We start from the raw sequence: 14,658 nt of genomic DNA, 5'->3' as shown, positions 1-14,658 counted from the left end.
CCACCAGAGGGTGAGGGGTACCTGCAAGAGACTCCTATGCTTAAGTTAGCATGGGTATTAAACAGGTTTATTGTAGAATCAGAGTATGAGTTACACCTGGGTGCTCCAGTGTATTTATAGTAGTGAGATGTGACCTTCTTTGGATAAGATAAGTTAGTTATCTTATCTTATCTTTATCTTTTGTTGAGGTCAGCTTGTCTTCCGTGGAACCGCCCTTGTCTCTATCGGCTTGGGCTGCCTTTGGATCGGGGTCGTGTTCCTTGAGTTGGGCCCTTCTTTGGGCTTTTTCTGTCGCTTTGGCCGACTTTTACGTAAAGAAGTCGGTCCGCTTGACCTAAAGAGGTCGGTCGCTTTTGCTACTGAACATCCTGGCTCGATCATCTCGACCCAGGGTATGAACAGTGCCCCTGCTTGAGCTCGGTCTTCTTTTTGAGGTCGAGTTATTGACTTCGGTCCTTCTCTAGTGAAGCCGAACTCAAGTATTTTGTTGATTCCTTTGTAGAAGCTTTTGAATGTAGAACGTTTTTCCTCTAAAAGTGCACGCTTTTATATCGGCGCTTTGGGAACGTGCGAGGGTTTAATGTTTTCATTAATTTTAACATTAATTGCCCCGTTTCCTTTTGGCTCTTTATTTTGATTTTGAAAAATCCAGAAACGGTTTCTCTCCTTCGCCCTTTTCGTAACTTCTTTTTTCCGCTCTCTTCACTCTCTTTTTTCATTTGCACTTCTGCTTTCTTGTGTTGCGGCGTTTGTTTTGCGATTTTCTGGGCAGCTTTTATTTCTGCGCCTCCATTTTTCTTCCTCGAAGCTTCTTTCGTCTTCAGGTTAGTCTCACTTCGTGCTTTCTCCTTGTTTTTGTGATGAGGTTTTGATTTTGATTTTCCTTTAGAGAAAGTTTGGATCTTTCTGTTTCCATCGTGCCTTATTGTTGTTGAAATGTGCGTTCTGAGAGTTTCTCCATCTTCTGCATGATCCTTTTTGTTTTTGCTTGATGCTTTTAAGGCTTTGCATGTTCCTTGTTGTTTCTGTTCTGATACCGCTATCCACATCTGTTCCTTGCTTTATTTGGAGGTTGCTTTTGTCTGGTTCTTGAAAAAGGTTGTATCTTTAATGGTCTCTGTTTGGCGTGCTTGATGTTTGGGGGTGGTTTTTGCTGGTTTAGACTATAAGGCAATGTTTTTGAAGACTTTTGTGTTTTACTCTGATGAAAAATGCTTGCTGTTTGAAGCCTTCTTTTCTTGTTTAGAGAGATGCTGGGGTGCGAGAAGTAGATTTTTACTAGAAACCTTGCTTTATTATTGCCTCCAAAGGATGCCCCAGGACTTTGGTTTGAGTCTTGGGGTTTTCCTTTTTTGTGTGTTCGCCTGTATCGTATTGAGTTGTTTTCTCCCTTGTCCGAGATGTTTTTAGTAATCCCATCTTTTTTTCTTACTTGTAGGATTAGTTGGCCTCATGTCTTCTTGCAATAACATTATAGAGATGTCTTCCAGAGTTTCCGAGGGGAGGTCCGATTGGCTGGACTCCCTTGTCTTGTTGTGTGCTTCTGTTGTGGATGCTGAATTTTGCATAGAGCTGAGGAAGCGCCATAGGATTTGTGGTAACAGTGCCCGTGAGGGGGATTATGAGCTTGTTGCCCCTGATTCTGATGAGAGAGTTTGTTTTCCGACTTCCATCGAGGGGGAGCGTCCCTTCTTATATGCTTATGAATACTTCTTCAGCCAATTAAACGTTACTTTTCCTTTTACTGCTTTTGAAACTGACCTGCTGTGGTCATGTAACATTGCTCCGTCCCAGCTTTCCTGGGGTTTTATCAAAATATTTCAACTGCTTTGCCAAGAGTTAGGCATAACAACTTCTGAAACTCTTTTTCTTTATCTTTTCGTCTCGGCCAAGCCCAAAGGTTCCTCCAAAAAGAAAGCTTCCTGGGTTTCTTTCAGATCGGCCTAGGGGCATAAAGTTTTTGCCATGTATGATGAGTCGTTTAAAGATTTTAAGAACTATTTCTTTTGAGTCCGTGCTGTTGAGGGGGTTCGCCCCTTTTTTCTTGATGAAAATGACGAGCCTGCTTTTCCTTTAGAGTGGCAAAAGAATGTGAGAGTGCCACGTTATACATGGGAGATGCTTAATGAGGTTGAGCGGGCCTTTGTAGTTGTTCTTGAAGATTTGTGGGGGAAACCTCCCCATCTGGATACGAAGAGATTCTTGAGTGATCTATCTTTGGTTCGAACTGCGTTGGGTACTGTCTGACTTGTTTTTATACTTGCTTCTGAGCTTTTCTTCTCCTATGTTGTAACTTGTCTTCTGTGGTTGATTCTGTATTTTCAGAGATGTTGAAAAATAATGATTCCATGAAGGCCTACAAGAAGGCGAAGAAGGCAACTGCTGCTCTAAACATCTCGGCCAAGGCGGCCGGAGAGAGATCTTCTCAAGTTCCAGTGAAGCCTCCTATGCCGAGTTTTCCTGGACCGAGGAAAGCAATTCCTATTCCTCGGGTTCGACTGGTCGATCCTCCACAATCTTCTGCTGCAGCTTCTGGTGCCCCTCCTAGTAAGAAGCAAAAAACGATTGAGCCTTTCAACCTTGATGCTCCTAACTTTGATGCAGTCGAGTTTGTAGATCAACAAATCGGCCCTTATGGTGTCCTCCCTATGGATGACGTGTCGCTTCTTCATCATTTTGATTATATAACTCGGAGTAGTATCAAGATGGCACACATGGGAGCGGCCCTATATCGAACTGCTCAAAGTCTTCCTCTCCATGCCACTAAAGCTTTTATGGAGGAGGCCAAACAGGAGTTTGATCGGATGAAAGGCTTGAAGGAGGAGCTTGAAGTGAAGGTGGCCAAGTTGGAAAAAGATTTGGAGAATGAGAAGGCGAGTTCCATCTCTCTGGCGGCTTCTGTAAGGCTGGCCAAGGACACGGCTATGAGACATAAGGATAGTTATGTGACATCCTACCGGGAGGTGTTGCGCCTGAGGGAGGAGTTGGAGAATGCCCGAGCTGATTACTCCGAGCTCCAAGGTCATTGATGCACATAAACTAGTTATGCTACGATTTAGGAAATTGCACGATCGGCAAAATTCCTTCCGGCAAGTGCACCGGTTATCGTCAAGTAAAAACTCACAATAGAGTGAGGTCGAATCCCACAAGGATTGGTTGAGTGAGCAATTCGGATTAGAAGTGTGTTCTAGTTGAGCGGAATCAAGATTAAGATGAGAATTGCGGAATGTAAAATTGGCGGGAAAAGTAAATGACAAGAAATTGAAATGGCGGAATCTTAAATTGCATGTATTAAAGAGCAGAAACTAAATTGCTGAAATTAAAAGGGAATGGGGTGATTGCATGAATTGAGTTGCAGAATGTAAAGAGAAGATGGAAATCAGAATTGGGGGATTCATTGGGTTATAGGAGATATTGAGATCTCCGAATCAAAACATGTTTATCTCTTCCTCAAGCAATGCGTTCATTGAATTTTGCTTGGCAATCTTATATGATTGGATCCCAATCCCTTGGCTCACCAATTCTCTCTAAAAATGAACAAATTCCCAATCCCTTGGTTTAAATGTTCATAAGAAGAGATGATGCTCGATCACTGATTATACCACACAGTTTCATGAACCACAATTTGGTAGGATTACATGTCACAATATCCATCCAAACCCCAATCCAATTCACTGTGAGAAAACTTCTCTAGCATGAATCCTCCATTCCTTTCCCAAGGTTCCGAAGGATTCCAATTATGGGTAGTTTCTTTCCCAAGACAACTACCCAATGGAATTAGATCGAGAAGCTTTCTAACAAAATTCAAGAGAAAAGATTGAAGAAGAAGATAAACTATTATTGATTCATTGAATTACAATAGAGCTCCCTAACCCAATGAAAGGGAGTTTAGTGAGTCATAGCTCTGAATTCAATTACAAAGAAATGAAAACTAGCTCAAAGTGAAGGTCCAAAAGTCCCCCCTAACTTAAATTCTATCCTATTTATACACTTTCTATATTGAGCTTCTGTTGTGTTTCTTGGGCTTTGAGGCCTCTTCCTGCTTTCCTTTTGCCTTGGGTTTATGATCCATAATCTTGATGAGGCTGTTGATCCAAATTCTGTAACATTCATTGAGCCAACTTAGTGATAATCAAATAATGACACATGACTCAATAAATTGAGATTTCAAACTCATCAATCCTTCAGGCCCAATCCCATAAACCATGATATTCAATTGGGTTTCATACCAGAGTAAGTTTAAGTTAATGTTTGTGCTCAAAGACTAACTTAAACCGCACTATTTTTGGCCCAGAAACCTTTTCCAAGAGTGGCGTTTAAGTTGCAGTTTAAGCTTAAACTGCAGCTTAAACGCCAGACACTTCCAGTGAGGCCTTTTGTAGAAGCACGTTTAAGCTTCAGTTTAAGGTTAAACTGAAGCTTAAACGTGGAAATGGAAGAAGGCAGCCCTGGAGAGTCATGTAGTCGAACACGTTTAAGCTTCAGTTTAAGGTTAAACTGAAGCTTAAACGTGGAGATAGGAAGGGCAGCCCTGGAGGTCGAACACGTTTAACCTCCAGTTTAAGGTTAAACTGGAGGTTAAACGTGGAAATGGAAGGAGGCATCTTGGAGGTCGAACACGTTTAACCTCCAGTTTAAGGTTAAACTGGAGGTTAAACGTGGAAGCTTAGAAGGGTAGCCCTGGAGGTGTCGAACACGTTTAAGCTCCAGTTTAAGGTTAAACTGGAGCTTAAACGTGGAAATGGAGAAAGCAACCCTGGAGGAGAAAACTTGGTCGAACACGTTTAAGCTCCAGTTTAAGGTCAAACTGGAGCTTAAACGTGGAAATGGCTCCCTGGTGCACTTCCCATTTCTGGCGTTTAACCTCCAGTTTAAGGTTAAACTGGAGGTTAAACGTGGAACTCCTTCCTGAGTGGCATTCTCATTCTGGCGTTTAACCTCCAGTTTAAGGTTAAACTGGAGGTTAAACGTGGAATGCTTCTTTGGTGAGACTTTCATTCTGGCGTTTAACCTCCAGTTTAAGGTTAAACTGGAGGTTAAACTTCAATTTCAGCATTTCTTAGCCTTCATGATTCTGGTGTTTAAGCTCCAGTTTAGGCTTAGACTGGAACTTAAACTCCACATGTGATATTCAAGCTTCCTTTATTGACTTTGTTGCTTCCTTGCCTAGCCTCTTCTTCCCTGAAATCATCCAAACAATTGCATCAAAGTCTTGCTAAATTTCATGAGAAATCTTCCATTCATAGCATTCAAGTAATATAACTAAAACTCATGGAATTTGCATCAAAATCATATTGTTTGGATGGTTCATTGCTTTGTTATTCTTTTAACCATTCTTGGTTACTTTAAGCTCAAGAAAATGCATAAAACCACTAAAACTAACAGAAAAATACTAGTGAAACTAGCCTAAGATGCCTTGGCATCACAACACCAAACTTAATACTTGCTTGTCCCTAAGCAAGTCCTGAGTTATTTGAGAAGAAAGTATGAAACAGAAAGCAATTATATTGGCTATATTAGCAAGCATTTGAAGTTCATCAGAAGGGTTTTATGCAGAAAGTTGCAGCATCACTTTTTCATTCTTATCAGGTAAGATTATCACTTTTTCATTGCATCCATCAAACACTGCTATGGCCTCTTGTTATTCTTATGTCCTTGGCACTTTCCTCTTCTTTGTTTTTCTTTTCTTTTTCTTAGAGCTTCTTTTGCTCCTTGTTTGCTTAGTGTCATGTGTTGCACAAGCCTTTGGCATTTTCTTTTTCTTATCAGTGCACTACACATATCCACTTTAGGCATTTTAGTTCACATTTCTTCTTGAGACATTGGTGCCCAGCACCTCTTTGTGTGACTAAATGTTTTGTATTTAGGTTGCTCTTGATAATGGACTTTTGGTTGATAATCCCGGGTTAGTTAACCCAAGTTACCAAGTGTTGAAACACTCCTTAGAACCTATTCATCCAAGCATATCCTTAATACATAAACACCACAGGCATTTGTCTCAGAAGTTCAAACCATTGGTACCTAGCTTATTTTCTCAATTTTTTTGCTTTTTGGTTGCCCTTTTTCAGTGGCTTTTTCTTCTTCTTTTTCTTTCTTTTTCATGGCCAAAGACATTTATTCATCAAGATCCATAGACAGTTTTCAATTTCTACACAAAGAATGATAATTCTACACTCTAATTCCAGTGATCTGACTAAACAATCAAGCATGCATACCACCACTTAATTCTACTTGATTTGTCACTAATTTAGCCAAGTTACTTTTGTTCAAACTTTTCTTTTATTTTTGGAAACAGAACAAGCATGGCAAGCACTCGTTTAAGAAGGTGAAGTTATATCCAAACATCTAGGCATTCACTTTATTCAAAGCAATAAACAGACACTCATACTAAAAAAAAAAAAAAAAAAAAAAAAAAAAAAAAAACTCCACATAACACTTAAATGACTTATGATGAAAGAAAGCTCATAAAGACAATCCACCAATGATCATTTGATTATTAAGGAACGAGACCACCTCTTATTTATTGCTTGGTTCTTCTTAATTCTTGGGATCCTGCTTCTTCTTGCTTCCTGCCTCTTTTTGATCACTTGTGCTTCCTTTGTCTTTTCTTATGAGCTTTTTCCAGAATCCAGCCTTTTTCATCGTTTCTTTCACTCCTTTTTCAAGGATCATTGCCTTGTTTATTTCTCCTTCTTTCCTCCCTTTGAAATACTCATCAAAAGCTGGGAATGCTGGGTCCATCTTGTGTAGATGTTCCCCTATGTAGTTAAGCTTGATTTGCGAACTGATGTTGTAATCAGCTTGGACTGAGTATCTTGCATTCTGTAAAGTGGTGGCTTCCTTGATTGCCAAGACATTGGCATCTTGGTGTTGGCATATGTGGCTGAAGGATTCCTGTAAGTGTAAATTCTATTCCCTTTGCAGATCGAAGAATCTTGATTCAAAGTTCCTTTGCATATCCATCATTTTTAGGTGAAAGTCCTCTTGTCTCTCCTGAGACCTCATGTATTGTTGAGACATTCCTTCCATGATTTCCTGCATTCTGCTCATATCCATGGGGTCTCTGGGAATTCGTTGTCTTCTTTCTGGAATAGCTTGCTCTTCTTGCTCTTCTTCTCTGTCTTCTCCTTCCTGTCTTTCTTGTTCTGCTTCTTGCTCGGCTTCCACTTGTTGCCCTTCTTCATTTCTTCTTCTTGTATGTCTTGGAGGAGTTGGGCCAAGAGTCATTCTGTACGCAGTTATGGCCAATCCAGGATACAGCCAATTAGGTCTTTCATCCTCAAGTGGTACTTGGGCATCGATGCATAGTCTAATGATAGTGCTAGGGAAGTGGAGCCAGGATTCAGGGTCACTTTTCTCACTAAACTCTTGTATCTGTTCAGCAATGAGTTTATGAACTTTGATCTCCCCTCCCACCATAATGCAATGTAGCAAGATGGCTCTTTTAGGGACTATTTCTGAAGAGTTTGCAGTGGGTAGGATGGATCTCCTAACTATTGCATACCACCCTTTAGCTTCAGGTGTTAGGTCTCCCCTTCTCAAGACTCTTGGAGCCCCTCTTGTTTTTCTCACCCATTCAGCTCTGATGGCACAAAGGTCTTCAGCAATAGTTGCATAGTCAGGTTCTCCTATCATCCTTTCTTCATAACTTGCTTGGCTGAAATGTATGTTTTTCAGGCCAAGGGTTTTCATGATTGCTTTGGGACTGAAGTCAACTTCCACCCCTCTCACATAGCTTTTGTATGTGGGTTTCTTGGTTGGATCCTCCCTTACTGCATTTGCATAAAACTCTTTCACCAGGTTGATGTTGATTTTAGTGATTGGCTTAGTCAGGAGCTCCCACTTCCTCTTTTTGATCTTTTCCCAAACACCTGGGAACTCATCCTTTTCAAGGTCAAAGGGAACCTCAGCTAGTACCGTTTTAGGTCTCATCCATTCGGCTTGAATCTCATGGAAAACTGATCTGTATCTCCATGCATCGAATTCCCTGTTTTCCTCCATTGGCTGCTTGTCTTTTCTTCTTTTGTGGCTAGATGAAGCTGCCATTGGTTCTTTAGTTTTGGTAAGTGACAAGCTAAAGTTGACAAGGTGAAGCAAGAAGTGTTGTTGGAAGTGTGGGGAGGTTGTTTTCGGCAAGAGATAGTTTATGCTATGATGAAGGAAATGTGCATGAAGGAGATTTGGTGGTGTTGAACTTGTTCCCCAAGTGGTTCTTTATAGTGCCCGTAAGTGCAAAATGGACGGCTAGGGTGATTTGTGAAGGGTGGCTTGATGGTAAATATATGAATTAGGGAGAAGGACGAATTGCTTTTCATTTTCTTGGAAGTATTCTGGGTGCATTAGGTTGTACATGTAGCTATCTTTTCTTGCAGAACTTCCTTTTCCCATGTGTTAGTTTCAAAGACTTGTGAATTTTCTTTTTGACCAAGCACCGTACCTCCCTTTGTCTTTTTCCTCCATTTTTGTCTTTTCTTTTGTACCTGCACAAACAAACAAGTTTGCTATCATTTTTCGGTCCATGTGAATTATGAATAGTACTTGCACATGTAAATCAATGATTGTCTTTATGAGCTTATAGCCGTGACTTCTACATGTATGCACACTTATTATTTGGACACCAAACTTAGTGTTTGGTCAAGTCTCCTGATGACATGAAATCCATATTGGTTGTCCTTAATGAATGTGCTTAATTCTAATAAATCATAGTCACCTTGGCTCTTTGATTCTAAACAAATTTACTACCCTAAGTAATTGAAACCAAAGCATTAAAACATGCGAATGGTATACTTGTCATGAATTTCGAAATCCAGAGGAACTTCGTGCTTTTCATGAACCGTGTTCAAAGAGGAACACCAAACTTAATCTTTGGTTGTGCGCTAAAAATTGAATGCATTTTGAATAAAATTTGGGGTGCCTTCAGGCACACCAAACTTAGAGGCAAATTGCATTTTACATGCAATGTTTAGTGCACTCTTTCAGCAGTTGTCCTGAGGATTCAAGTTCATGCATAAGAAACCATGCTTTATTAGATGCACAACAAAACAAAAAAAGTAAGGATATTAAAACATGGGTTGCCTCCCATGAAGCGCTTCTTTAACGTCACTAGCTTGACGGTTGTTCCTTGTTAGGGTGGATTGTAGTGCTTGACGTCTTCTCCTCTCACTATGAAAACGTCCCCACTTGATTCATTCATGACCTCTAAATGTTCCATAGAAAGAATTTTCCTGATTGTGAACACTTGAGGGAGCTGGGAAGGAATGGTTTTGAGGCCAGGTGGGATTGGCAGATAATGACTTGATATCACGTTATCTCCCGGAGAAAAACCTTCAGTGGGAATTTTCTTGTTTCTCCACCCTCTTGGCAATCTCCCTATCACTCTTCCCTTTCTCTTGAGGATTTCTTCATTGACCCTTATGTCAGGAGGATCCTTCTGATCTGTTTCCACTGATTTTTGTGGCTTTAACTCTTGCAACTCTTGTTTGCCTTCCAAGGACTGTTTTAGAGTTTCAGCTGCTGGATTACTTTCCTCCAAACACAGATGGCTACTATCATCTTTAGGCTTTTCAGGTTCTGGTTCAGGCTCAGATGCAGGTTTGAAAACTTTGAAAATGAGCTGTTCATCATGTATTCTCAGAATTAGCTCTCCTTGTTCTACATCTATGAGCGCTCTAGTAGTGGCTAGAAATGGTCTGCCCAGAATGATAGGGTGTAAGTAGCTTTCCTCCATGTCCACAATGACAAAGTCTGTGGGGAAGTAATAATCCCCCACTTTCACCAGCACATTTTCAACTACCCCTTCAGCTTGCTTCTGAGTTTTGTCAGCCAGTTGTATGATTACATCAGTGGATCTCACCTCATTCAGTTGTAGCCTCTTCATAAGAGTTAGAGGCATCACATTTATGCTAGCTCCTAGATCACAGAATCCTCTGTCAATTTTTGTTTCCCCTATGATGCAAGGGATATGAAAACTTCCTGGGTCCGTTTTCTTAGAGAGTGTGTCCTTCTTGATGAGAGCACTGCATTCTTTGTTCATGGTTACCGTTTGTCCTCCCTTCAAAACTCTTTTCTTGCTTAACAATTCCTTTAAATACTTGATGTGTGTAGGCATTTGATGGAGAATCTCAAGAAAGGGAATATTGACATGGAGAGAGTTAAATGTCTCTAAAAACCTTGAATAGGTTTTCCCTTTTTCACCTCCTCCTAACCTCTGAGGAAATGGTGCTTTTGGTTGGTATATTTCCAGCATGCCTTTTTGCAGTTCCTTGGCTTGCTCAGTTCCACTTTCCTGCTTAACTTCTTCCACACCTTCCTTCAAGATTTCTGGCTCCTGCTCTGAGGGCCTGATTCCTTCTTCTTCTGAAACTTCCTTCAATATCGTGATGGCCTTGCATTCTTCCCATTTCACTCTCTTTTGTTCCCCTTTAGGATTCTTTTCTGTGTCACTAGGGAACACTGCAGTTGATTTGACGGCCTGTTGAGATAGCTCTCCTACTTGAGACTCCATCCTCTTGAGTTTTTCACCATGGTTTCTTAAGGTAGCTCTCACATCATCCCTGAAGCTTTTCAATTCGGTTATGTCTTGACTCATGGTTGCCATCATTCCTTCTATCCGGTTTAATTGATCTTGAAATTGTTGGTTCGGATTAAGTTGGGTAGGTTGATTATTTTGGCCATGATATGATGGTTGGGGGTAAGTGTTTTGTGTGGCTTGGTATGATCTTTGGTTGGAGTTTTGGTATGTGGAATTGTTATGTTGGTTGTGGTTGTAAGGTTTGTGGTTTTGTGGTTGGGTTTGTTGGTTCCCCACCCAAAGTTTGGGTGATTTTTCCATCCTGGGTTGTAAGTGTTGGAGTGTGGATCATATGATTGCCTTTGTTGGTTTCCCACATAGTTGGCCTCTTCCCAATCACCTCCTTCAATGCTTACTTCCTCTTGATCTTGTGTGTGTATTGCAGCCACTTGCTTTGTTTCTAATTGCCTGGTAAGCTCTGCTAGTTGCTTGGCAAACACCTTGTTTTGGGCTAGAATTGTATCAACATGGTTCAGCTCCATGACTCCCTTAGTGTTGTGCCTTTCTGATGCATAGTAGTACTCATTCTCAGCCACTGTCTCAATCACTTCAATGGCCTCTTCCACAGTCTTTTTCCTGTTCAATGAACCTCCTGATGAATGGTCTACAGCCTTCCTTGATTCATAAGAGAGTCCATCATAGAAAATATGCAATTGCACCCAATCATGGAACATGTCTGGTGGGCATTTCCTTGTCAAATCCTTGAATCTCTCCCATGCCTCGTAGAGAGTTTCACCATCTTGTTGTCTAAAAGTCTGAACCTCAGATCGAAGCCTATTGACCTTTTGTGGGGGGTAGAAACGTGCCAGAAACTTGCTTTCCACCTCATCCCATGTTGTTAGACTCCCCCTTGGGAATGATTCCAGCCACTTAGCTGCTTTGTCCCTAAGTGAAAATGGGAACAAAAGCAGTTTATAGGCATCTTCCTGGACTCCATTGGACTTCACAGTGTCACAAATTCTCAGGAATTTTGTGAGGTGTTGGTTAGGATCTTCATTAGCACTCCCACCAAATGAACAATGATTCTCCATAAGTGATATTAGCTGTGGTTTGAGCTCAAAATTGTTGGCCTGAATGGGTGGTTTCTGAATGCTGCTACCACAATTCCCAGAGGTTGGGTTTATGTATGAACTAAGAACCCTCCTCTCAGGAATAGCATTGTTTCCATCAGCTCTCTCATGGTTGTGTACTTCTCTATCCATGTTGAGATCTAAAGCTTCCTCAAAATTGTCCTCAGATTCTCCTTCAGATTCTTCTTCTCCCAGTACTCTCTTCCCTCTTGCTTCCCTTCTAAGTCTATGAAGGGTCCTCTCTGGTTCAGTATATGGAGGAGTTGATGTCTCTCCTCTCCTACCTGTCATACAAGAACACAGCACAGGCAACAAACAAGTGAAATACTCTTGGTTAATGGAAGAGTATGGTTAAGGCAATTGAGGAATTAATTCAAACAGTTAGTGAGTCAGTGAGTTAGTTGCTTGAATTTAAAGGCATAAAGAAAGAAAGCATGTAACAGAGTGCAGAAATTAAAATTCAACAAGTAACTTGTACTGAATTAATCAAAACAAAAAAAAATGCTCAATCTAGTTAACTTCCAATTGGAGAATTGTCAATCGAAAACCAATCCCCGGCAACGGCGCCATAAACTTGATGCACATAAACTAGTTATGCTACGATTTAGGAAATTGCACGATCGGCAAAATTCCTTCCGGCAAGTGCACCGGTTATCGTCAAGTAAAAACTCACAATAGAGTGAGGTCGAATCCCACAAGGATTGGTTGAGTGAGCAATTCGGATTAGAAGTGTGTTCTAGTGAGCGGAATCAAGATTGAGATGAGAATTGCGGAATGTAAAATTGGCGGGAAAAGTAAATGACAAGAAATTGAAATGGCGGAATCTTAAATTGCATGTATTAAAGAGCAGAAACTAAATTGCTGAAATTAAAAGGGAATGGGGTGATTGCATGAATTGAGTTGCAGAATGTAAAGAGAAGATGGAAATCAGAATTGGGGGATTCATTGGGTTATAGGAGATATTGAGATCTCCGAATCAAAACATGTTTATCTCTTCCTCAAGCAATGCGTTCATTGAATTTTGCTTGGCAATCTTATATGATTGGATCCCAATCCCTTGGCTCACCAATTCTCTCTAAAAATGAACAAATTCCCAATCCCTTGGTTTAAATGTTCATAAGAAGAGATGATGCTCGATCACTGATTATACCACACAGTTTCATGAACCACAATTTGGTAGGATTACATGTCACAATATCCATCCAAACCCCAATCCAATTCACTGTGAGAAAGCTTCTCTAGCATGAATCCTCCATTCCTTTCCCAAGGTTCCGAAGATTCCAATTATGGGTAGTTTCTTTCCCAAGACAACTACCCAATGGAATTAGATCGAGAAGCTTTCTAACAAAATTCAAGAGAAAAGATTGAAGAAGAAGATAAACTATTATTGATTCATTGAATTACAATAGAGCTCCCTAACCCAATGAAAGGGAGTTTAGTGAGTCATAGCTCTGAATTCAATTACAAAGAAATGAAAACTAGCTCAAGTGAAGGTCCAAAAGTCCCCCTAACTTAAATTCTATCCTATTTATACACTTTCTATATTGAGCTTCTGTTGTGTTTCTTGGGCTTTGAGGCCTCTTCCTGCTTTCCTTTTGCCTTGGGTTTATGATCCATAATCTTGATGAGGCTGTTGATCCAAATTCTGTAACATTCATTGAGCCAACTTAGTGATAATCAAATAATGACACATGACTCAATAAATTGAGATTTCAAACTCATCAATCCTTCAGGCCCAATCCCATAAACCATGATATTCAATTGGGTTTCATACCAGAGTAAGTTTAAGTTAATGTTTGTGCTCAAAGACTAACTTAAACCGCACTATTTTTGGCCCAGAAACCTTTTCCAAGAGTGGCGTTTAAGTTGCAGTTTAAGCTTAAACTGCAGCTTAAACGCCAGACACTTCCAGTGAGGCCTTTTGTAGAAGCACGTTTAAGCTTCAGTTTAAGGTTAAACTGAAGCTTAAACGTGGAAATGGAAGAAGGCAGCCCTGGAGAGTCATGTAGTCGAACACGTTTAAGCTTCAGTTTAAGGTTAAACTGAAGCTTAAACGTGGAGATAGGAAGGGCAGCCCTGGAGGTCGAACACGTTTAACCTCCAGTTTAAGGTTAAACTGGAGGTTAAACGTGGAAATGGAAGGAGGCATCTTGGAGGTCGAACACGTTTAACTCCAGTTTAAGGTTAAACTGGAGGTTAAACGTGGAAGCTTAGAAGGGTAGCCCTGGAGGTGTCGAACACGTTTAAGCTCCAGTTTAAGGTTAAACTGGAGCTTAAACGTGGAAATGGAGAAAGCACCCTGGAGGAGAAAACTTGGTCGAACACGTTTAAGCTCCAGTTTAAGGTCAAACTGGAGCTTAACGTGGAAATGGCTCCCTGGTGCACTTCCCATTTCTGGCGTTTAACCTCCAGTTTAAGGTTAAACTGGAGGTTAAACGTGGAACTCCTTCCTGAGTGGCATTCTCATTCTGGCGTTTAACCTCCAGTTTAAGGTTAAACTGGAGGTTAAACGTGGAATGCTTCTTTGGTGAGACTTTCATTCTGGCGTTTAACCTCCAGTTTAAGGTTAAACTGGAGGTTAAACTTCAATTTCAGCATTTCTTAGCCTTCATGATTCTGGTGTTTAAGCTCCAGTTTAGGCTTAGACTGGAACTTAAACTCCACATGTGATATTCAAGCTTCCTTTATTGACTTTGTTGCTTCCTTGCCTAGCCTCTTCTTCCCTGAAATCATCCAAACAATTGCATCAAAGTCTTGCAAAATTTCATGAGAAATCTTCCATTCATAGCATTCAAGTAATATAACTAAAAACTCATGGAATTTGCATCAAAATCATATTGTTTGGATGGTTCATTGCTTTGTTATTCTTTTAACCATTCTTGGTTACTTTAAGCTCAAGAAAATGCATAAAACCACTAAAACTAACAGAAAAATACTAGTGAAACTAGCCTAAGATGCCTTGGCATCAGTCATCTTGTGGTAGTGTAACTGCTGCCTATGAAACCTGAAGAAACAAGT

General features: G+C 40.5%; 1 non-coding gene across 1 annotated transcript; it reads left to right on the top strand.

The window, feature by feature from the left end:
• Positions 1-11,242: 11,242 nt before the first annotated feature.
• On the top strand, positions 11,243-11,346 carry LOC112745054 (small nucleolar RNA R71). Its single transcript, XR_003173002.1, has one exon. It is a non-coding gene; the product is annotated as a small nucleolar RNA R71 (small nucleolar RNA).
• Positions 11,347-14,658: the final 3,312 nt, after the last annotated feature.

The sequence above is a fragment of the Arachis hypogaea genome, chromosome 14 (assembly GCF_003086295.3).
Source record: "Arachis hypogaea cultivar Tifrunner chromosome 14, arahy.Tifrunner.gnm2.J5K5, whole genome shotgun sequence".
Taxonomy (NCBI): domain Eukaryota; kingdom Viridiplantae; phylum Streptophyta; class Magnoliopsida; order Fabales; family Fabaceae; genus Arachis; species Arachis hypogaea.
The sequence above is the reverse complement of the archived record's forward strand: the minus strand, read 5'-3'. Positions and strand labels throughout refer to the sequence as shown.